The sequence below is a fragment of the Electrophorus electricus genome, chromosome 13 (assembly GCF_041902795.1).
Source record: "Electrophorus electricus isolate QZ-2024a chromosome 13, ASM4190279v1, whole genome shotgun sequence".
In the NCBI taxonomy this organism is placed as follows: domain Eukaryota; kingdom Metazoa; phylum Chordata; class Actinopteri; order Gymnotiformes; family Gymnotidae; genus Electrophorus; species Electrophorus electricus.
This window is the reverse complement of record NC_137509.1, coordinates 1152501-1174907: the sequence shown is the minus strand read 5'-3', so window position 1 is coordinate 1174907 and position 22407 is coordinate 1152501. Positions and strand designations below refer to the sequence as shown.

At 39.9% G+C, this 22407-nt stretch overlaps 1 protein-coding gene and 1 long non-coding RNA gene across 11 annotated transcripts in view; both read left to right on the top strand.

The window, feature by feature from the left end:
* The first annotated feature begins 6166 nt into the window (after window positions 1-6166).
* LOC145660430 (uncharacterized) lies at window positions 6167-11500 on the top strand. Its single transcript, XR_014126796.1, has 4 exons — window positions 6167-6269; window positions 7720-7778; window positions 8303-8444; window positions 9476-11500. It is a non-coding gene; the product is annotated as an uncharacterized LOC145660430 (long non-coding RNA).
* A 5286-nt stretch (window positions 11501-16786) lies between these two features.
* Window positions 16787-22407, top strand: part of dnajb6b (DnaJ heat shock protein family (Hsp40) member B6b) — a 45472-nt gene continuing 39851 nt past the window's right edge. Inside the window, exons 1-3 of one of the 10 annotated variants that reach the window (XM_081694390.1) lie at window positions 16787-16905; window positions 19308-19388; window positions 20555-20658. The gene's annotated coding sequence lies outside the window, so the exon portion shown is untranslated. Of the gene's footprint in view, window positions 16906-19105; window positions 19389-20554; window positions 20659-22407 lie in introns of those variants that run through there. The other 9 variants (XM_081694391.1, XM_081694389.1, XM_081694386.1 and 6 more) reach the window with 9 other exon arrangements.

The window sequence follows — 22407 nt, the reverse complement described above, 5'->3', positions numbered from 1 at the left end:
TAAAATGTTTACTTTAATATTCAGCTCCTTATAATTAAAATATTTTCCTTGCAATGAAGTGTGTTTTGCTTCAATGATGATTCGCCAGTCTTTTCAAACTTATTTTTATAATTGCATATGTGACACAATCTATCTCTGAGTCAGTAGCCACCATGGCCTGTTTTGGCGAAACAAAATTTTAGGTTAAAACTCAATTCTGGGTTGATTTGGGGTTTTATTAGTTTCAGATCAAATAAAGCCTTACCTTCTATTTGGGTATTGTAATGTTAGCAAGCCTTTAACCAGCTATACTAGCTAGCTTACAGGGCTCAGAAAAAAAATGCTGTGCTAGTCTCAGCAATCTTCTATCATAAGCAATTGGTTCGATATTTACAGTTGGTTGCTTTCGCTAATGAAGGATTTAACTTGTTGGCTTATGTTATGTTAGGACTCTGAAAGCTAACCTTAATCTATCAATTTGCCAATTACATTTTGGGGAGCGAACATTATTGGCTTCTTGCTACATACAGTTTCTGCATGTACACCAGCGTGGAATAATTAACTATCTGAGGGACAGAATCTCCACTGTCACATTGCCACCTCAAGTGTTAGATGGCATGAGAAGGCTGCACAAAGTTGTTTCTTTTTGCATTTGTTTGCTCTCTTAGATTGGCCATTTGGCTTGTATGGAAGTCTGTCAACAAACCTAAACATATTCAATTATGCTTCAGGACAGTTTTGGGTAGGTGGTGATAAAGTTTGTTCGAGCCCTGTACTATAACTCATGCACCTGCTGGTTTTATTACCTGTGGACATTCACTTAGTTTATACATTTAAAATAAGTGTACTGCAGACAATCAGAAAATAACTAACCAATAACTATTTATAGTTAAATAAATGATCATTTAAGTTCTTTTGACTTCTTTTGCTTTGTACAGCCCTGCTCTTGAAGGAGTTTGATTCCCTAGGTGGCTGGAGCCATATTTTAAAACACTTACTGTAGAGAAGTTGCACAGACTTTTATAATCCCCTGAGACTGAAGAGAAAGTTAATCACTGTCCCTGTCATATACTGAAATAGATGTGTATGCATGTATTTAAGGTTTAAAGTAACTACTCTTAAACATCACATGGAATTAAAAGTGTAAACACAGACATACTTTAGTGACAATCATAGCAAGATTGGCCTACGACTCTATTTACTTGAGTTTGAATATAGTAAACATACCAACAAAAACAATCAGCATATAATCAAATGCAAACTTCTAGAGTAAAATGTCAGTTGAGTGCTCTAGCCCTAGATTTTACAAGTGATTAAAATGCATTTGTCTTAATAGCAAAGTAAACTAGAGGCATTTGAGATCAGGAAGCACTATTATTTTTAAAGATCTAATTTTAAGACCCTGCCAATGTGCTATTTGGTATCACATTGTATAGCCAAATTGTACTAAAACACATACAACTACCTGTACTGCTAATGTAATACTGCAACCAGATAACTAATAATTAACCACCAAGAACAAGAGACAGACCAACAAATAGTCATTTTAATTATATAAAAATAATGATGTGATTGTAGACCAAGAGTCTTTGTGATGGAACATGGCAGCAAATAAGGGTTGGGATGTAAACATGAGCCCAAAACACAAGAAGGTGTTTAATACAGCAATCATCCAGCAAGAGGTCAGGAAACAGGAGGACTAAATGCCTGGAGGACTCAGGGAAGGGAACCATGCACAGAAGATGGGACATTTTGGATACTGAAAACAATGGAGTACATACTCTACTATGTCTGTAAGAAATATCCTGTGGCAAAATTACATAATTAAATAAACATCTCCGCCTTTTTCCAACATAGTCTAGCACTGGGTTGTACAGAACTTGATGGGCCAGTCATGTAGAGAACTGAGGTACACACTAAAACTACAATGAATTGAAACTAATCGTTTAGTTTTTGTCAACATAATATAGAAGCTGCTGTTTATTTCATTTAATTTCATGTGACATTTTGAGATAATCTATTAACAGAATTCAATTGTAAAGTTTTAAAAATTGAGCCACTATATTATTAGCATCCAAAGTATAAAATTGTTTATAAATGATACAAAATTTTTCATCTAATGGACCTCAAATAAGTAGATACATTGATGTCATACACACTATGTTTGCATATATGAAAATGTTAAATATGTTTTTGGATCCATTAAAACAGGTATATTAACATACTGATAGTGAATGTCTGTCACTTGGTGGGCAAAACGTTCAAGTGCATCAAACTGTCAGTCTAGGTAAGGTAGTGTCCTTTCAGAGTTTCACTTCCATTCAGCAGGACTTCCATATATAAACAATAAGTACTAGAGTTAGTCAACATCAGTGCAGTAAACAATACCCTACAATAAGTACTAGAGTTTTAGTTGTCAACATAGGAGCAGGATCAATGGTCATTTAAATAATCCACAAATAGATGAGTCTTCAGTCTGCATTTGAAGACTGCAAGGGACTCTGTTATCCAAACAGCAAGTGGAAGTTCGTTCCTCCATCTACTAGTCAGGACAGAGAATAGTCTTCATGCTTGTCTTCCATGAGACTTGAAGCATGGCATTTCAAGCCAAGCTGTATTTCAGTTTTGAAGTACTTGAGTTATGGATCGGGCTTTGACCACTGATATCATGTATGGAGGGGCTGGTCTATTTTTGGCTTTGTAGGCAAGCATCAAGGTTTTAAATGCGGGCAGCTACTGAAAGTCAATGAAGGGAGCGCAGCAGCAGAGTGACGTGTGTGAACTTCGGAAGATTGAAGACCAGTCGTGCTGCTGCATTCTGGACAAGTGGTAGAGGTCTGATGACTCTTATAGGAAGACCAGCAAGTAGCAAGTTGTAGTAGTCTAGCTTTGAGATGATAAGAGACTGCACAAATACCTTGGCACAAGTAAGGGCTGGGAATTCTACTGGGGTTGAGCTTCAAATGGTGGGTTGTCATCCATGACGCAATGTCAGTCAAACATGCTGAGATACATCTGGACACCTGCATTTTGGAGGGAGGGAAATAAATGAATAATTGGTTGTCATCAGCAAAGCAGTGATAGGAGAAGCCTTAGAAGATATTACATCACCAAGAGAAGGAGGCTACAAAGTGAAGAGAAGATGGCCTAATACTGAGCCCTGGGGAACACCAGTGGAGAGTCTACATGGATTGGATGTGGATCCTCTCCATGTTACCTGATAGGACTGTCCTTCCAGATAGAAATGAAACCATTTCCATGCAGGTCCAATCACACCAAGGCTGGAGAGAACAGAGAAGGAAATATTGTGGTTTACTGTGTCAGAGGCTGCCAAAAGGTCCAGAAGAATCAGTTTGGCAGCTTTAGCAGCATGAAGTTTCTCCATCAGTGCTGTTTCTGTATAATGTACAAGGTTGTAGCCAGACTGATTGGGATCATGCAGCTGGTTCTGTGTGAGGAAAAGAGACAATTGATTATATACTGTTTGTTCAAGGGCTTTTGAGAGGTAAGAGAGAAGTGATACCGGTCTGTAATTGGTTGGAGCTGCTGAGTGTGGCCTTCTTGAGGATTGGTACCACCCTGGTGGTGTCTGGAGATCTCTTGAGATAGTCTGGAACAAAGTAGAAGGAATGGGATCCAGCAGACATGTAGTCAGATTGCTGGAAGTCAATAGTTGAAGAATTTTGTCTGAGGAGAGAGGAGAAAAAGAAGCCAGTGAGTTGGATGTAGGGGAATGAACACTGGTTGGAAGAGTGGGAACAGAGAAAAAAAGGACTGGTGGATTACTGCAACCTTCTCCTCGAGTAAGGTGATGAAATCCTCAGGAGTAAGAGATGAGGAAGCAGGGGAAGGTGGAGGGTTTAGACCTTGATGATCCTGTAATGCTTTCCTGAGGGCAGAAGGGCAAAAAGGTGGGGTGAGATTGAGTTCATATGATGTGGGATGATTTGGGCATCGGAAACTATAAATATCTTGATGCTGGTGATCATTGGGGCTGTTTTTGACTCTATGCAATGATATCTTATCAGCTACAGAGCTGTTGCTATAACCACAGTAAGATCCCATGAGTCGGAACATTCCGTGGACCTCAGATATGAGGATTCCAGCAGCTGTGGTGGCAGATTGACTTTTCTAAGTGTTCTTAGGAAGTAAAGTCAGTATTGTGCCTTCCTCACCAGAGAGTTTATGTTAGGTGACTACATGAAATCTTCAGTAATGTGCCAAGGTACCTGAGGCTGAAGACTCTTTCTACTGTGTCTCCATTTGCAGAGACAGTGGAGGGTGGATGTCCTGTTCCAGTCTAAAGTCAGTGATGAGCTCCTTTGTTTTTTTAGTGTTGAGTGTAACTGAATGAGCAGCAGCTTGTTAGCCTCTGCTCCTCCTCCCTGTAAGATGACTCATCACTATGTTGATCAGCCCCACCACTGTCATGTTGTCTGCAAATCTGATATCTGTGGTTGTGTTGTGGATTGATATACAGTCATATGTGTACAGGGAGCAGAGAAGGGGGCTTAGTAGCCTTGTGGAGCCTCTGTGATGAGTGTCAGGTTGGAGGAGTGATGTGGCCCATCCTAAATGAATGTGGTAAGTCTGTTAGGAGTGATGTGGTCCATCCTGACTGACTGTTCAGTCTGTTAGGAGTGATGTGGCCATCCTGACTGACTGTAGTCTGTCTGTTAGGAAGTCCAGAGGTATTCAGAGGTAGATGTTGTGATCAGGTTGATCAAATGGAAACCAGCCTACTGAGGATGATGGTGATAAATGCAGAGCAGTAATCTACAAACAGCAGCTGTGCATATTCTCCCCATTGAGAGCAGTGGTAATGGCATCATCTGTTGATCTGTTTGCCCTGTGGGCATACTGGTGTGGGTCCATACTGGTGTAGGGCCATTCTAGTGTAGGTCCATTCTGGTTTGGGTCCATACTGGTGTGGGTCCATTCTGGTGTGGGTCCATACTGGTGTGAGTCCATACTGGTGTGGTTCCAGAGTGGGTGGTGCAGGCTCAGACTCTCCAGGCACTTCATAGTTTTGTGGTTAATATGACTGGCCTGTAGTCAAAGGTGCTGGAGTGTTGGCATGCAGTGGTATGTAGACAGCAGTAATAATAATAACCATTAACTCCCATGGAATAGAGACAGGACAACATTTTATTGATAAATATTCCAAATCTGGAGAGCAGAGATTAATGACCTTTATGTTTGTATACTAGTTATCATGTGTGTAAGTCCCTTCTGTTTTGCATCTACTGGAGTCTTTGTTCCTGTCATAGTGGTGGAGCAGCCTGTCAGCCTAATGGTCTCCACTGGACTCATCGAGCTGAGCCATGTTTCTGTAACAGTGTATAATATATAGTTTATATTTTATTTACAGATACCTTGGCTAATATATTCAAATAGCAGGAGGCGCATCCTTAGGATGCTCCAGAAGTGACACTGTTTATTTTGTTACTCTGCTGTTGCATATTCTGTGTATTTTGCATATTCTGTTTATTTGTGTATATTTAGTATATTGTTGTAATCTTATTATTAGTGTATCAGTGTCAGTGCTGCTGTAGAGGAGCTACCTGAGCCTCACCACAAACATTTCAGTGCATAAATGTCCTGTATGTTTATGCAAATGACAAATAGACCAGTCCTGCATGTGGTAATGTTTTCTTTTTTGTTTTTTTCTTTCTCTATAAAATGCCTAATAAAGTATATTTACATTTCAATCATGATTATGTTTTAAATCTAAAATATTAATTATATTCAAATATATGTAAAATGTAACCCCCCCCAAAAAAAATGGATAGCTGTATACTGTCTCAGAATTTGTCTTCCACCATTTCACTGCGTGTTGTACTGTGTATGACTATGTATGTGACAAATAAACCAAACTTGAAACTTGAATAAATTCATACTATCTTAAGATCAGAATGTTTGTATACCTCTGTTATGAGTTTGCTCACTTCACATAGAGTAAATTCACAATATAGTTTAAAAAAATGCTCTCTTACAATTTAAAGAAAATTTATCCAATTAAACTTGAGTAAAAGAGGCGCATAGAGACACTGTAGGTATACAGAGCGAATGTCTGCCACCTGGCGGCCAGAATGTGTAACTTCATTATGAAATAACTGTTAAATGGTGGGAGGGGCCTCAGGATTTTACTCTAGTGAAACGAAAGTTAAGAGAAAACCGAGTCAACGCCAGAATCAAGCTCACAGCTTCTCTGGAATTTCGGAGAGGAATTAAAACCGGTGCAGATAAACTGTAAGAAGCGGAACGTTTTCTTAATCTGCAGTGTTGAGGTAAAGTTGGAAATGATTCTGAGTTTTATTTTTGAATCCAGTATAACATCTCTGAAGAATTAATTAATTTACATAAGATTTTACATTCAATATGATGAGTTAATGTCTGTTGAACACTATGTGAACAGCTTTTAATTTCTTCCATGTTAAAATGTAATTATTAATGTGTTAACAAACCCTGTTTATATTTGATACTGCAAACAACCAATTTGTTCTGTTAATTAAAAAGTGGAGTTTTACTTAGATGTATAAATTTATTTCTATAGTGGTGTTGCTGTTGAATCTACTTCCTGTAGTTAAACACATTTCTACTGTTAACTATTGTTTACTTTTATTAACTTAAAATGTTTGAACTTGGGTCTGTTCAGACATCACATTTTAAAGTTCAAACACTGTTTGTTTAGGTAGACAACTAGAGCAGACAGAATGTATCTCACATAAAAAACAGGTGTCTGAACTCGTTATGCAGGTGTAACGTGAACAGGATCAGTCAGGAGAATGTGACAATGAAAGAAAAAAAAATTAGATTATTCATGTATGTGCATGCATAAATAAGCAGACTTGTATTTTGTTACTTTGTTCCTTTTCTCTTTTCCTTTATATACAGATACACAATCAATTATAAATTATGAAATATAAATACCATTACACTTAATTAGCAAGAAACAAGTAAGCACACATGCACACAGATCCACACATGCAATATTTTTTCTTAAGTACTGATACATATTTCATTTGTACAAGTAATTACTCATTTACATTTATCTGACACTTTTATTTAAAAAATTAATTAATTATGTGAAGTCCCCCTTTGAACCTCTGATCATCTGTCCTGTTAGTGATGTCAGAGCCCAGTTCTGAGTTTGTTATTATTATGCATAGTACTTTCCCAGTAATGAAAATGTCAATTTACAATCCCTTAAAAGATTTTCCATAAGTGAAGGGTATTGTTTATTGTTATGTTGTTTAACAAACTCTAGCACTTATTGTTTATTGCATTTATCATTGTTTAAGATAGAGCTTATGTATTTTGAAATATAATAGATAGGCCTTATGCATTTTGTACTTCTAGGTGCCAGCATTGATCCCTGTATTTCTACAGTATTCTAGATCATTGATATGTTGGACTCTAACCTGTTACATACTGGAGCCTTTCTGTTTTCAGGCACCCAACGCAGGTTTGCCTATCAGCCATGACATGGCGGCTTGACCGCAAGCTGACCTCACCCGAGGTCATCCGCTCCCTCTTCTTGTCTCCTTTACCACTCCCTTCTCTCTCTCTCTCTCTCTCTCTCTCTCTCTCTCTCTCTCTCTCTCTCTCTCTCTCTCTCTCTCTCTCTCTCTCTCTAAGCACAGGAGTAGCTAATGGCTGGTACGGGAACAGCTCGTGGCTCGTTAATGCAGAGAACATCCAATCTTTACTAACCTTGTCTCTTTTCTTTCTACGTAGACCCTTAGAACATGCCTCACTTTTCGAGGCGGAACGTTTTCTTAATCTGCAGTGTTGAGGTAAAGTTGGAAATGATTCTGAGTTTTATTTTTGAATCCAGTATAGCATCTCTGAATAATTAATTAATTTACATAAGATTTTACATTCAATATGATGAGGAGTTAATGTCTGTTGAACACTATGTGAACAGCTTTTAATTTCTTCCATGTTAAAATGTAATTATTAATGTGTTAACAAACCCTGTTTATATTTGATACTGCAAACAACCAATTTGTTCTGTTAATTAAAAAGTGGATGCAGTATTTTATACCATTTTTCACATTGATGACAAAATTACAAAGCACTTTATATATATCAAAAATTAACAAAGTGTATGTATCACATCAATTGGATAAAATGATGGATGACACCAAACACAATTTCTAAATATTTGTCTAAAGTAAAGTTCATCACTTCTCATATTATGGTGAGATATAACTGGTGGTCATTTAGAAAAATCATCTTCCCAGTCTACTATTGTTACATCCTAGTGATGCTGTGAGCTTGTTATTCGTGCTGTGGTGTATTAAGATTTGTTTTTCAGGTTACCCACACGAGGGCGAACTATAAGAAAACCAGTGAGCTGCAGAGATGTCTCAACACGGACTACCTGATAGGTCAAAGGGACAATCAACCTCTCTTTAAAAACCTTTGTTATGAATGTGTTGGTGCCCCGTGGTGTCTTGGTTAGTATCCACCACGCGTGCCATGGTAGACGCAGCTCTGAGCTGGTACCATCACTGTCAGTTGTAGACTCTCTTTGAGATTGGATGTTGAGTTTGAATGTTCCCTTGTTCTGTCCCAGGTTCTTTGAACGGAGTCTTAGGAGTTAGTACTTTGCTGTCTAGCGAGATTCTTGGAGCCTTTTGAGTGCACTTTATCTTTAGAGGATTTACACACATACACACACGGACACACACACTCAAACAGCTCCGGAAAAAAATGAGACCACCACAAAATTACCAGTTTCTGTAGTTTTATAATTGATGAGTATGTGTTTGATCAGGCTGAGCAGTTTTGTTTTATTCTATAAACTGCTGGCGACATTTCTTCCAAATTCAAGATAAAAAATATTGTATTTTAGAGAATGTTTTTTATAAAAATGATTAATGGTCAAAATAACCAAAACAAATTACAGACCACAAATAATGCAAAGCAAACGAGCTCATATTCATTTATAATAACTTCATTTATATAATATAATAATTTATATAACTTAGGATGAGTCAGGAAATCAATATTTGGTGGAATAAACCTGATTTTTAATCACAGCTTTCATGCGTCTTGGCATGCTTTCCACCAGTCTTTCTAAATTAGCTAGCTAGTTTGCTAACTAGCTAGTTAGTCAGCTAGCTCTTTATTAGCTAAGTACATTAGTCAGAAATGTAGCTCGCTTGGTCGGGAAACTGAGAAACAGTACTGTGCGTTTCGACACTCACACTGTCAGCTTGTGCTTTTGCGGTTGTTGGTGACGTTTCCAGAGAGCCAAAGTGCATAATGTGTAACGTTGGCTGCTACCTTGCTAATGAGTTTTTTCATCAGGGTTGTAACTATAGACCGCAGATGTAGTAGCTAACGCGGCAGCCGAGGTAGCTAGCGTTAGCTAACTTTCAAAAGTAGACGAACTTGACCACTAAATTACTAGTGCGATAGGGGTACTAAGGCTAATTTCTGCACTCCCACAGAGGTTGGACTAACGTCACTTTTGTTTTTGCAGGTAAAATGACTTTGACCGGCTGGTGGTGATTTGTGCGTCTTCTTTCTGTTTTGAAGGTTCTCCCCAGTAAAACGTGAAATAATACACTACTACGAATGCGTTAATCTTCTCATTCATTTAATATAAGTATAATTTGAGATCGGGAGCCAGCCTGGCAAACGTTTTTTAAAATTAGCGGCAGACCGTGCAGGGAGGCGACAGAGTGACGCTGGCTCAATAAATAGTTTGGTGGACTATCACAAAAGTTTGTGAGCAACTTATGCTCCTCAGTAGATGGACCTTCTCGTCAGACAACCTCAGATCAAATGCATTCCTCTGACATGTTCCCAGCCAATGGAACAGCAGCAGAAAAAGGAATATGTTGGATTAAACATTTGGCCACTTTAAAATTTGGGTTTACAATGAACAAATTTCACATAATGCTGAAGTAGTAAAGTATAATCACATGAAAGAAAAATAAAAAAATTAACAAAGAAAGAGCTGTACCAGTAAGCACTGCTGCTGTCAAATTGCAGTTCATCTTACTTACCAGTTGAATTTTTTATTTTAATTTTTTGTTTGTTTCTCCTTTACAGCATGCACATTTGAAAAGATTGGGTGATTTAGATATAGCACATACACACACACACACACACACACACACACACACAGACAGTAAAACAGAGATACAGAATACCACTGCTGACTGCCACGACATCAACGCCAGCGACTGGTGTGGGCCCGGATACTGCCGGCAGTCCAAACCTAGACAGGAGCAACTGAGGGTTAAGGGCCTTGCTCAGGGGCCCAACAGGGGCAACTCGGCAGCAGCAGGGCTTGATCCAGCAACCTCCCAATCACAAGCCAAGTACCTGAGTCACCACTGCCCCTGATTTAGATGTAGTGGACATGATTAAAAATATCAGTGACTGTGTCAGTACTCTTGAATGTGCACCCTTTGTACAAAATGTTACTTAACAGTACATCTTTTTGTAAACTGTACTACCTGCTGTAGTGTTCAGCACTGCACTGTCACATGTGCACAGTTGAGTCACAGTGGTAGGTGGAGGTCTCATAAACACATGACTCCAGCATGTCCCATTCAGAACAGCCCACCACCAATCTCTCACCCCTAACCGTAGTTTCTCTCTGACCTTTGTAAGATATCACCCCTAACCCTATTTTCTCTCTGACCTTTGTAAACTCTCACCCCTAACCCTAGTTTCTCTTTGACCTTTGTAAACTCTCACCCCTAACCCTAGTTTGTAAGCTATCACCCCTAACTCTAGTTTCTCTCTGACCTTTGTAAACTCTCACCCCTAACCCTAGTTTCTCTCTGACCTTTGTAATCTCTCACCCCTAACCCTAGTTTCTCTCTGACCTTTGTAAACTCTCACCCCTAACCCAGCCTCTTTCTGACCTTTCCCTCTACCTGATAGGCTGGGTCATGACAGTACTCTGATCTTTGTACTCACACAGCCTGCTGTTGGCTTCCTGTCATCCTCTTCCTCACTCTGATTATTAACCGGCAGCTTGTCTTCCTCACTCTGGTCATCATTCCTGTGTCTTGCAAAGTAGTGGGGGGCACACACAGGCTCACGTGGCTTACAAACTCTCTGAAGATAAAAGTGGTGGCAAGTGGAGCTGCACCTGTCCAGGGTAGAACTAATTTCAAGTACTGTGACCACATTGTTCATGAATCACCAATCATTTGTCTGCGTCACATGTAAGAGCAGGAAAAAATGTAAAGAACAGGTTATTTTTATTTTAAAGATGTTTTTTTGCCTATGAGCAGTGTTATATACAGGACAATGTAAGTTCCTGACATTTGGGAAATAAATACATTTGATTCCACCTGGGGACTTAACCCTGCCACACAATAGTGGGTAGTCTGGGGCTTTTCCTCTCTACTTGGCATGCAAGAGGGGTTTTTCACCCAGTCCAGGTGGAGAGATCTTTCACCGTAGGCGAAATTTTTAGGATTCCCTACAATGCGACTCCTTTTTCTGTAAACAGTCTATCCTTGAATCAGTGTAGCACTACAACTTTATTCACTCTCGTTATGCTGTCCTATATATAAAGTATATATACTCATGTATCTCTGAATAAACCACCTATATATACCATCTACACTACATTGTGCTTCACTACACTCACTACACTACATTCACTACACTGATATTGATCATCTCTAGTGTGACATAATCACGTACAACATTTATTCAACTGGTATTGAAAGTAACATCACAAGTTTATATATATATATATATATATATATATATATATATATATATATATATATATATATATATATATATATATATATATATATATATTATGATTTTATTCAACAAAACACGAAAATAATAATAATTTTACTTTCACTTGTGCGACAGACAAAACAGTAAATTGCAGGATTATTATAATTGAAATAATAACGCCAGCCTGATCTGAGCTAAAGCTTCATGTTTACAGAATGATTCATCTCCTTGGCCAAGGGAAGATCTGGTCTACTAAATACGTACAAGTGAAAATGTAATTTGTAAGGAAAACAATGGACAGAAGATACAATACACAATCATCCGGTTGAGTTTGGGCTGAATTCTGCTCATGTCGTTCTGCACCCACTTTAAGACCGGTCAAGTCATCCGAATGCGCCTACATGCGCATTTTGCACAGTGCTTATTAAACTGTTAAAATACATTACTAACTGTGTTTAATGTAATGATGCAATTAAACTAGTTAAAGTAAACCGTATTTTGTAATTATAACTGTAGTGAAAGTGCGTGTCTACACCAAAGCTCTTCAAAAATACGAAAGTCTGTTTCTCTTTGCTTAGGGAGGGTTAGTTTGCGGTGAGCGGCGAAATACCGTAAAATCGCGGATATCGGCGCAGTCAGATTTAACGCGAGGATGACTTGACTGAGAATCGCTGAAGTGCGGAAAGCCTGCCCGCGGCCGTCAGTCTACCTGTAACACTGGTTATACCCTTATAGATGAGAGAAAATCTGGCTGGATTTTTAAAAAATAATATTTTTCGGTCCTGTTCAATCTTGTTGGTATATACAGTGACAAATAGCTTTAACAAGCTAACTAGCGTTAACTCACTGTTAACCAAACCCAAGTCCAGGTGACTAGCAAGCGAGGTTGGATCTCCACAGGAAATTCTAGTCAGAGCGATTAATCTGACACTGTCCATCTAAACATGTTTCTGTTCATAACTTTATAGCTAGATTCAGATTTTGCGAATATGACTTGAAAGTCTCTTGGTAATCAGCTCGTTAGCTCTAGCGTTATCTCGCTAGCTACGTATGAACATTATAATGAAGTAACAGCTCGCTAGCTGTGCTATCACAAGAAACCAGTAACAAAGGTTGTTTTTGTACAAAGTCTGTCTAATTTAGCTGGCTCTGTATATATAGTTTCTGCAAAATTTTATGTCAGTTAATTGCACTCTTGGTTTATTCAGTGTTCTTATGCCTCTGCAAAATGATGAACCTTCAACATTAGTCTGAAAGTAGCTGTTCCTCGATGGCTGTTTACAAAATATTTATTTAATAGTTATTCAAAATTATTTTAGTTTTCTATATCCACACCGCAAATCAGGTCTTAAATTATATGCAAAATAGCATTTAATCCATGATTTACCACTGACCGTCACCATGACGGTATCACTAGCTTGTGCGGTAGAGGGGGTTCCTCTCTGTACTCTACAGTAGTGGCCAAAAGTTGAGACTGACACAAGTGTTGGTTTTCACAAAATGTACTGCCTCGGTTTTTAGATTATTTTGTTTATATGGTTTAACGAAGTAAAAGTATAAGCATTTCACAAGTTTATTTTTTATTTTATTTTATTTTTTTACTTTTTATTGAAAAATACTTCAAGTTTAAGCAAAAACTTAATTTTTACAGTGTTGAAAGACTCCTGCAATTCACCTCGACATGCTGGATATCAGCTTCTGGGCAAAATCTTGACTGATGCCAACCCATTCTTGCCTAATCAGTGCTTGGAGTTGATCACAGTTTCTGTGTTTTTGTTTGTCCAACCTCTTTTTTTGAGGATTGACCACAGGTTCTCAATGGGATTGAGATCTGGAGAGTTTCCTGGCCATGGACCCAAAATTTCAATGTTTTGTCCCCGAGCCACTTGGTTATCACTTTTGCCTTGTGACATGGTGCTCCATCATGCTGGATAAAGCAATGTTCATCACCAAATTGCTCCTGAATCGCTGGGAGAAGTTGCTCTTTTGTTTTGATACCATTCCTTATTCATGGCAGTGACATAAACCCACTCCCTTGGATGAGAAGCAACCCCACACATGAATGGTCTCAGGATGCCTCTATGTTGGCATGTGTCACAAATGGCCACCCTCCTGACATTCTTGTTTCCATAGTTTCCCTGTTGTGTCTGTTTTCCTATTGCTTCCTGATTGTTCCGTTTCTTAGTTTCGTTTGCTCCGCCCCTCGTCTGTTCCTTTATTCCAGTTCTTGTTTTGGTTCTTCCTGTTCATATGTTCACCTGTGTCTGATTAGTGCTTGATTGTCTTGGTTATTTAAACCCTGCGTTTGGTCTCCCATGTTGTTGGTTATTTAGTAAGTTTGTTCATGTGTGAAGTTGCTGTTATTTTATTTGTGTACTTAGCTTGTGTTACTTTACCTCAGTGTTTTCTCTTTGTCTCTGTTTATTAGCCTCCAGTGTCTTTGTTAACCTTGCTCATTAAATAGCCTCCTGCATTTGTTTTGCCTCTTGCCTTGTCCCTGCTAAAACAATACAGAATAACTGACCATCAAATGAGAATGCAATGGGAGGACTTCTCTAAGTCATGTCATGTTCTGTCTGCATCAGCCCAGCCACCCCCACACAATGGTTTGCTCCTGAAAGAGGCATGGATTATATCAGGGCCCTGCTCTCTACACTTAGAGGGGAAACCTTTGGCTTCACCCTTGCTTATGGTAACACCCAGTGAGTGTAACTGGGGTGGGTATGTCTATGGGAACATGCGTCATGCAATGCTGTATATACCTTCAGCACCTGACCTGCCCTAATCCCCCAGAGTTTGTGAAGGTATTGTTTCTGAAAACATTTGAGGTAAAGGACTCAAGTGGGCAAAAATGATATTTCAGCACCATGCTCAGGAGGCAAGGACAGTGGAGGGTTTTCACCAGTTGCTTACCACACGATTTACTCCACCAAAACAGCCTGCTTTGGCTACCATCCTCCCAGACACCCTGTTGGCTCCTGTCTCTGGTGTGAAAACCACCTGTCCAGCCCCCGGCACGAGAGACACTGCCAGTTCTGTTCCTATTGCTGGCCACCTGGCCTGTTCTTGCCACCCCAGATGTCTCTCAACCTGTTCCTGTTCGATGTGTCAAGTCTGTACCTATAGGTGCACTGCTGCAGCTGTGCCTCTGGACATCCCTGACCCGTCGCGGCCGCGCCTCGATCTCCCAGACCTGCTGCCATTGAGCGCTGCATGACCAGATGAGCCAGTTCCTGTTCCTAGAGTGGAGGCCACTCCAAGTCTGCATGCCTTGTGCCAGGCCTATCCCTATAATTGCTCCTTGAGACTCCCTTATACCCCCAATAGCTGCTACAGGTGTGCCTCCAAAGATGTCAAGACACCTCAGTGACCCTTAAGACTTCTCTGTCCGCTTTCCAGACCCCTACAATTCCTGTATCCTATATTCTTTCTGTACCTCCTCTGCCCCTTGAGGCTGCTGCAACAGCCCCCCTTACTACCACAGAGTCTGCTTCTAATGTTTCCTCAGTTCTAGTTTTGTCTGTGTTCTGGTCCATACATCCATGTCCTGTGATAATCCCTGACTAGTTCTGCCCCATTCCATATGTCTATCTGTAGTCCTGGACCTGTTCCTACTTCTTTGTCTGTTCCCTGTGTCCCCTTATCTGTTTCTGCTCTTCAACCAGGTTATGGTTCTAGGCCTGCTTGTGTCCCTCAGGCTTCTAAATCCAGATTAACTTCCTCAGGATCCTGTGGTTCTGTTTCCTGTCCTGTCTCATCCCTAGCTCCTCCTTTTGGTGCGTTCCCTGTCTCTCCATGTAGTACTTTTGTTCCTGGTTCTTGTCCTGTTCCCTAGGTTTCTATCCATTCCTCTTCCCTGGTTTTGGTATCCATCCCCTTGTCTGGTCCTGTTGGGTCGCCTGTTTCTGTCTTATGTCTTGTCCCTGCTCTGCATCTTGGCCATTCTGCTTGTCATTCTCATCCTGTGTTCTCTTTTGCGTGTTTTGGTGGGGGATTCTGTCACACGTGTATCTGTGTACACATACTTATTTCACCACCTTCTATATATTAGTGTTCTCAGAGAAAGCACATATGCCGCCTTTATAAACATTTGTCTGTTTATGAAAAGTTGATAATGTCCAAATCTAATGTCCCAGGCAGTGGTAACTCAGTGGTTGAGGTACTCGACTTATAATTGGATAGTTGCTGGTTCAAGCCCCACTGTTGGGGCTCCTGAGCAAGGCCATTAACCCTCAATTGCTTAAGTTGTTCTCAGTCATTAATTTTAAGTTGCTTTGGATAAGTGTCAGGTAAATGCAAATCACTGTCATACTTTACAAATATGCTCTTATGCAAAACAAGGCACAACATTTTGTAGCATTTTCTTTTCTGAGTCTCTGAAAAACTGCCTGAATAGAAATCCTTTTATTATGAAAGAAGCTGTAGTAATGTTTTCATTTGTCTCTTTCTATATAAATGATGCATTCATATTGTCTTAAGATCAGAAGGACATATTCATACTGTATTAAGAGTCAAGTGCTACATTTTATAATCATTATTCTATCTCTATGCACCAAATGGTTGTTTAGCTGTTAGGTTTGCTGACTTCACATAGAATGAGTTCACATTATAGTTTGAAAATGTAAATGCTCAATTTAAAGAAAATATGAATAGTAAATTTAACCCATTAAGCTCTCACACACATGCGTCTTTATTGTGTGCATTTGCATGTGTAAGTTAGCTACCACTCACCCCCGAAATTGAAAACGACAACAAACGTTTTGCACACAAAATCACGTCTATGTAGGAGGAACTGGTACTCTCCAAGAAAATGTTCTCCCAGTGCAGCAAAATATCAAAGACCATCTTTTCTACCCTCACAGGGTGTTGAGACCCAGCGCATTATACGACACTGAGCGCTCAGCACTTTTCTCTGTCTGGCTTTTTGAGTAAAAGAGGCGCATAGAGACACTGTAGGTATACAGAGCGAATGTCTGCCACCTGGCGGGCAGAATGTGTAACTTCATTATGAAATAACTGTTAAATGGTGGGAGGGGCCTCAGGATTTTACTCTAGTGAAACGAAAGTTAAGAGAAAACCGAGTCAACGGCAGAATCAAGCTCACAGCTTCTCTGGAATTTCGGAGAGGAATTAAAACCGGTGCAGATAAACTGTAAGAAGCGGAACGTTTTCTTAATCTGCAGTGTTGAGGTAAAGTTGGAAATGATGAGTTTTATTTTTGAATCCAGTATAACATCTCTGAAGAATTAATTAATTTACATAAGATTTTACATTCAATATGATGAGTTAATGTCTGTTGAACACTATGTGAACAGCTTTTAATTTCTTCCATGTTAAAATGTAATTATTAATGTGTTAACAAACCCTGTTTATATTTGATACTGCAAACAACCAATTTGTTCTGTTAATTAAAAAGTGGAGTTTTACTTAGATGTATAAATTTATTTCTATAGTGGTGTTGCTGTTGAATCTACTTCCTGTAGTTAAACACATTTCTACTGTTAACTATTGTTTACTTTTATTAACTTAAAATGTTTGAACTTGGGTCTGTTCAGACATCACATTTTAAAGTTCAAACACTGTTTGTTTAGGTAGACAACTAGAGCAGACAGAATGTATCTCACATAAAAAACAGGTGTCTGAACTCGTTATGCAGGTGTAACGTGAACAGGATCAGTCAGGAGAATGTGACAATGAAAGAAAAAAAAATTAGATTATTCATGTATGTGCATGCATAAATAAGCAGACTTGTATTTTGTTACTTTGTTCCTTTTCTCTTTTCCTTTATATACAGATACACAATCAATTATAAATTATGAAATATAAATACCATTACACTTAATTAGCAAGAAACAAGTAAGCACACATGCACACAGATCCACACATGCAATATTTTTTCTTAAGTACTGATACATATTTCATTTGTACAAGTAATTACTCATTTACATTTATCTGACACTTTTATTTAAAAAATTAATTAATTATGTGAAGTCCCCCTTTGAACCTCTGATCATCTGTCCTGTTAGTGATGTCAGAGCCCAGTTCTGAGTTTGTTATTATTATGCATAGTACTTTCCCAGTAATGAAAATGTCAATTTACAATCCCTTAAAAGATTTTCCATAAGTGAAGGGTATTGTTTATTGTTATGTTGTTTAACAAACTCTAGCACTTATTGTTTATAGCATTTATCATTGTTTAAGATAGAGCTTATGTATTTTGAAATATAATAGATAGGCCTTATGCATTTTGTACTTCTAGGTGCCAGCATTGATCCCTGTATTTCTACAGTATTCTAGATCATTGATATGTTGGACTCTAACCTGTTACATACTGGAGCCTTTCTGTTTTCAGGCACCCAACGCAGGTTTGCCTATCAGCCATGACATGGCGGCTTGACCGCAAGCTGACCTCACCCGAGGTCATCCGCTCCCTCTTCTTGTCTCCTTTACCACTCCCTTTCTCTCTCTCTCTCTCTCTCTCTCTCTCTCTCTCTCTCTCTCTCTCTAAGCACAGGAGTAGCTAATGGCTGGTACGGGAACAGCTCGTGGCTCGTTAATGCAGAGAACATCCAATCTTTACTAACCTTGTCTCTTTTCTTTCTACGTAGACCCTTAGAACATGCCTCACTTTTCCCCCGTCATCCTGTAGATTTAGATAATAGATATAGGACACATATATACTGTGTGCAGAGGGTAACTTGGAGGAGATCGAAACTGAAGGACTGGTCACTTTGAACCAGTTTCTAACATAACCTACTGTACTGTACTAGGATGTATTCTATGAGAAAATGACAAAGAACTTTGTAAGTTGCTCTGCATAAGAGCATCTGCTAAATGTCGTAAATGTAAATAAAAATAAACTTAAACTGTATCAAATCAGATTATATTATTGTTCCTTCACTCAGCTTGTTTATATATATATATATATATATATATATATATATATATATATATATATATATATATATATATATATATAAAATACATTTATTTATCTATTTATATATTTTTTTTTATTTATATCTGTTTACATAATGTAGTTTGATTAGGAGCAAATTGTTTGTCTTATCTACCAGAAACAAATAGTCTCCTTCAAATTGTATTTTAATGTTGATCAGATAAAACTTTTTTCCCCAGTTTTTCTTAAATGTTTAATTAATTAACCTTTACTAATAGAAACTGGTTATTCTGCCTAGAACTTAAGAAGCACTTTGCCTGCACAGCTGAGGAAGGACCTTTCTGACTCTCTCTCTCATAGTTTCGAGAGAGAGAGAGAGAGAGAGAGAGAGAGAGAGAGAGAGAGAGAGAGAGAGAGCGAGAGCGCCTATTTTGCTATAGGTAAATTGAATCTCATGTATCTTCACTTATGATGCTGCGAGGGTCTTCAATCCTGCAGGAAATGACGCTGCAGCACTAGTCGTACAGTACGATCGCCACGCGCAGCGCCCTCGCGCAGTCCGCTGCATGTCTGTCGTGAGGTGACAGTCCTGGATTTCTCCGACCTGACGGTGTTTATTTATCCTGACAGTGTTTATCCGACCTGACAGTCGTGTGTTTTCTGACCACAGCAGCTTTTTTTCCCCTTCCGATAGCGCTTCCCAGGATTGGTGCGTGTTGTTCCAGAAGCCAAAGACGTCGGACGTTGTTGTCGGACTTCACGAAGGACGAGGCAGGTTTGTTTCCTCGCGTCTGTTTTTGGCTGAATTCACGGTTAGACTCACGGTTCTGCACGAGGTAAAGCTAGCTCGTTATGCTAACGAATTTGTCCTTGTTTCGCCAAAGAGGTCAGGAAACTATAAGTAGGTTAGCTACCCTAGCTGGCTAGCTAGGGAGCCTAGTCAGGTTGCTTGCTAGCTAAGTAGCTGGATCAGTTTGTTGATTTTATTGGTCGTGGCATCATAGTTTGTAGTTATTTAACTAACTAGCTAGCTAGCCATGTTTTCAGTGTACATTTGTCCTCACTTTGACACCAGCACAGAAGCTAGCTAGCTCCGTGTAGTCTGTGTTGTATGCCAGTACACAGTACAGCTAATGTGATGCTGTACTGAGTTCCTGAGAGCTAACCCAGCTCTCGGGTGTACGCCGTGTACCTGCGGATCTAACCCAGCTCTGCTGATCTAACCCAGCTCTCGGGTCTAACCCAGCTCTGCTGATCTAACCCAGCTCTCGGGTCTAACCCAGCTCTGCTGATCTAACCCAGCTCTCGGGTCTAACCCAGCTCTGCTGATCTAACCCAGCTCTCGGGTCTAACCCAGCTCTGCTGATCTAACCCAGCTCTCGGATCTAATCCAGCTCTCGGGTCTAACCCATCTCTCGGGTGTACGCCGTGTACCTGCGGCAGTACTTAAGTGTAATGACGTTGATTCCGCTGTTTTGTTTTTAGAAACAAACACCGCTAAAATAAAGTTGAAAGTTATAAAACAGGGTGAGTTTTCTCATCATCGCATTTGAATTTGGCAATATAGCTTATTTATAGCTAGTTACATCAGTTTTTAAGTCTCAGACAGAATTTTCTACAACGTCCGATTTGGAAGCGTGGCATTTGGCTTGTCTCTTTAGCTATATACCTCAGTGAAGTTCGCTGGCCAGTACAAGGTTTAAACTGAACCCATAAATATGGCTCTCTAGGTTAACTACTACCTAGGTTAGGAAACGTCTGGAGACGTGGCTTCATACTCCATATCCACACAAGGTGCGGAGTGCTGACAGACAGCGTCGGTGCGCTTCCCCACAGTTCGTACTAACAGAAATGTCGCTTTCTGGAACCGCTGTATCAAACGGAAGTGCTACTGATAAAATGGCTATCTTATACCCCATTCATTCTTAAACTGTCTTCCAGTTTCCAGATATTTCTAGCAGACTGACGGGCTGATGGTCTGTAATTACCCGGATTTTCTCATCCCCTCTGTGGTTGAGTTTACTCCCCCCCCCAGCGTGATACAGGTTGGGGGCTCCATATGTGCTTTCCCTTCACCGTCCCTTTACTCTCACTCTCATGCTGTCTCACTCTTAACCCTTTGTTGTGTCACTCTCCTGATCCATGTTCATTATCTATGCTTAGAATAGTACTGCAGACAGGAATGGAATATTATAAAGTATTAAAGAATATTACTACAGCTGATAAAATATTACAGAAAATTATAAAATAACTGGAAACAGCAATGGAATATAAAATAAGATGAAATAGAGAATATTACTGGAGACACTGTAGAAGTGGCTCTATCAGTAGTGGTCTAATTTTAGCTCCCTCTTCTCTACACAGCCAAAAAAATTAAGATTAATAATAATAATGTTGTTATAGCACCTTTACAAACCTTTACAAATAAACTAAAATACACTGATAGAGCCAATCAAATTTTAGCAAACTTTGGAACTTGTTTACTAACATTTGTTTCTTATGGGTGGAAAGTCTAGACTAATTCAGTTTACATCTAATAATCTAATTCAGTTTAATTTCCTTTTGACAAGTCTCTAGTTGTATTGCAGTTTACTGTTTATTTACCATTTATTGTTTGTTTACTGAACACACATGGACACTTTCCTATACTGTAGACAAGAATACGCACAGCAACCAAGTTTGTAGTTGCTTAGCAACTGACAGTGTGTCATTGTGAGGAGCAAGCACTGACCATGAAGCCAGTGACCTGTGTGTGTGAGCGTTCATGCGTGTGTGTCACAAACACACAGAGGGAGAACAGCAGTCATTCTGACAGTCTACGTGAGTTCTGTATTGTCCTATGATGTTACAGTAGTAAGTGAATTAAACGATTAGTATGTCTATTCTCTTATATAACAGGATGTGGATCTTTGTATAGAGTGTTCAATATAAACCGTGGCAGGCTGTTTGCTGTCAGGGGAAGTTACAACATGTTCAGGCTCACTCAGTCAGAGGAATGAGGAGATGGCGGGAGTGTGCATGAGGGAGACAGAAGCAGAGGGAGAGCAAGGCTGCAGTGGGTTTGGTGTTCTCTTGGTGTTTTGCGATGGGACCTTGGTGGTAGAGTGTCCTCGTAACCTGGGCATTGCAGAGCTGACTGACCTGTTTGTATGTAGTGGAACCATGCATGATGTCACACACACTGATATTCATACTGGATGATAACACTTTTGCCCTTGACACACACACTCTCTCTCTCTCTCTCTCTCTCACACACACACACACACACACACACACACACACACACACACACACACACACACACAGGCATGTGTACTTGGCCCTTGAGCTGTCAAGTTTATCTTTATCTCCTGACATGAAAGAAGTTCTGGTCTCTGCCTGTGTCATTCGTTAGCTGTAGTTACACTGGACTGGAGCCCAGCACTGCCCCTCCAGAGTTTCCTGACACGCCCCGCCTTACTGCCCCTCCAGAGTGACCCGACACGCCCCGCCTTACTGCCCCTCCAGAGTGACCCGACACACCTCGCCTTACTTCCCCACCAGAGTGACCCGACACGCCTCGCCTTACTTCCCCACCAGAGTGACCCGACACGCCTCGCCTTACTTCCCCACCAGAGTGACCCGACACGCCCCGCCTTACTGCCCCACCAGAGTGACCCGACACGCCCCGCCTTACTGCCCCTCCAGAGTGACCTGACACACCCCGCCTTACTTCCCCACCAGAGTGACCCGACACACCCCGCCTTACTGCCCCACCAGAGTGACCCGACACACCCTGCCTTACTGCCCCACCA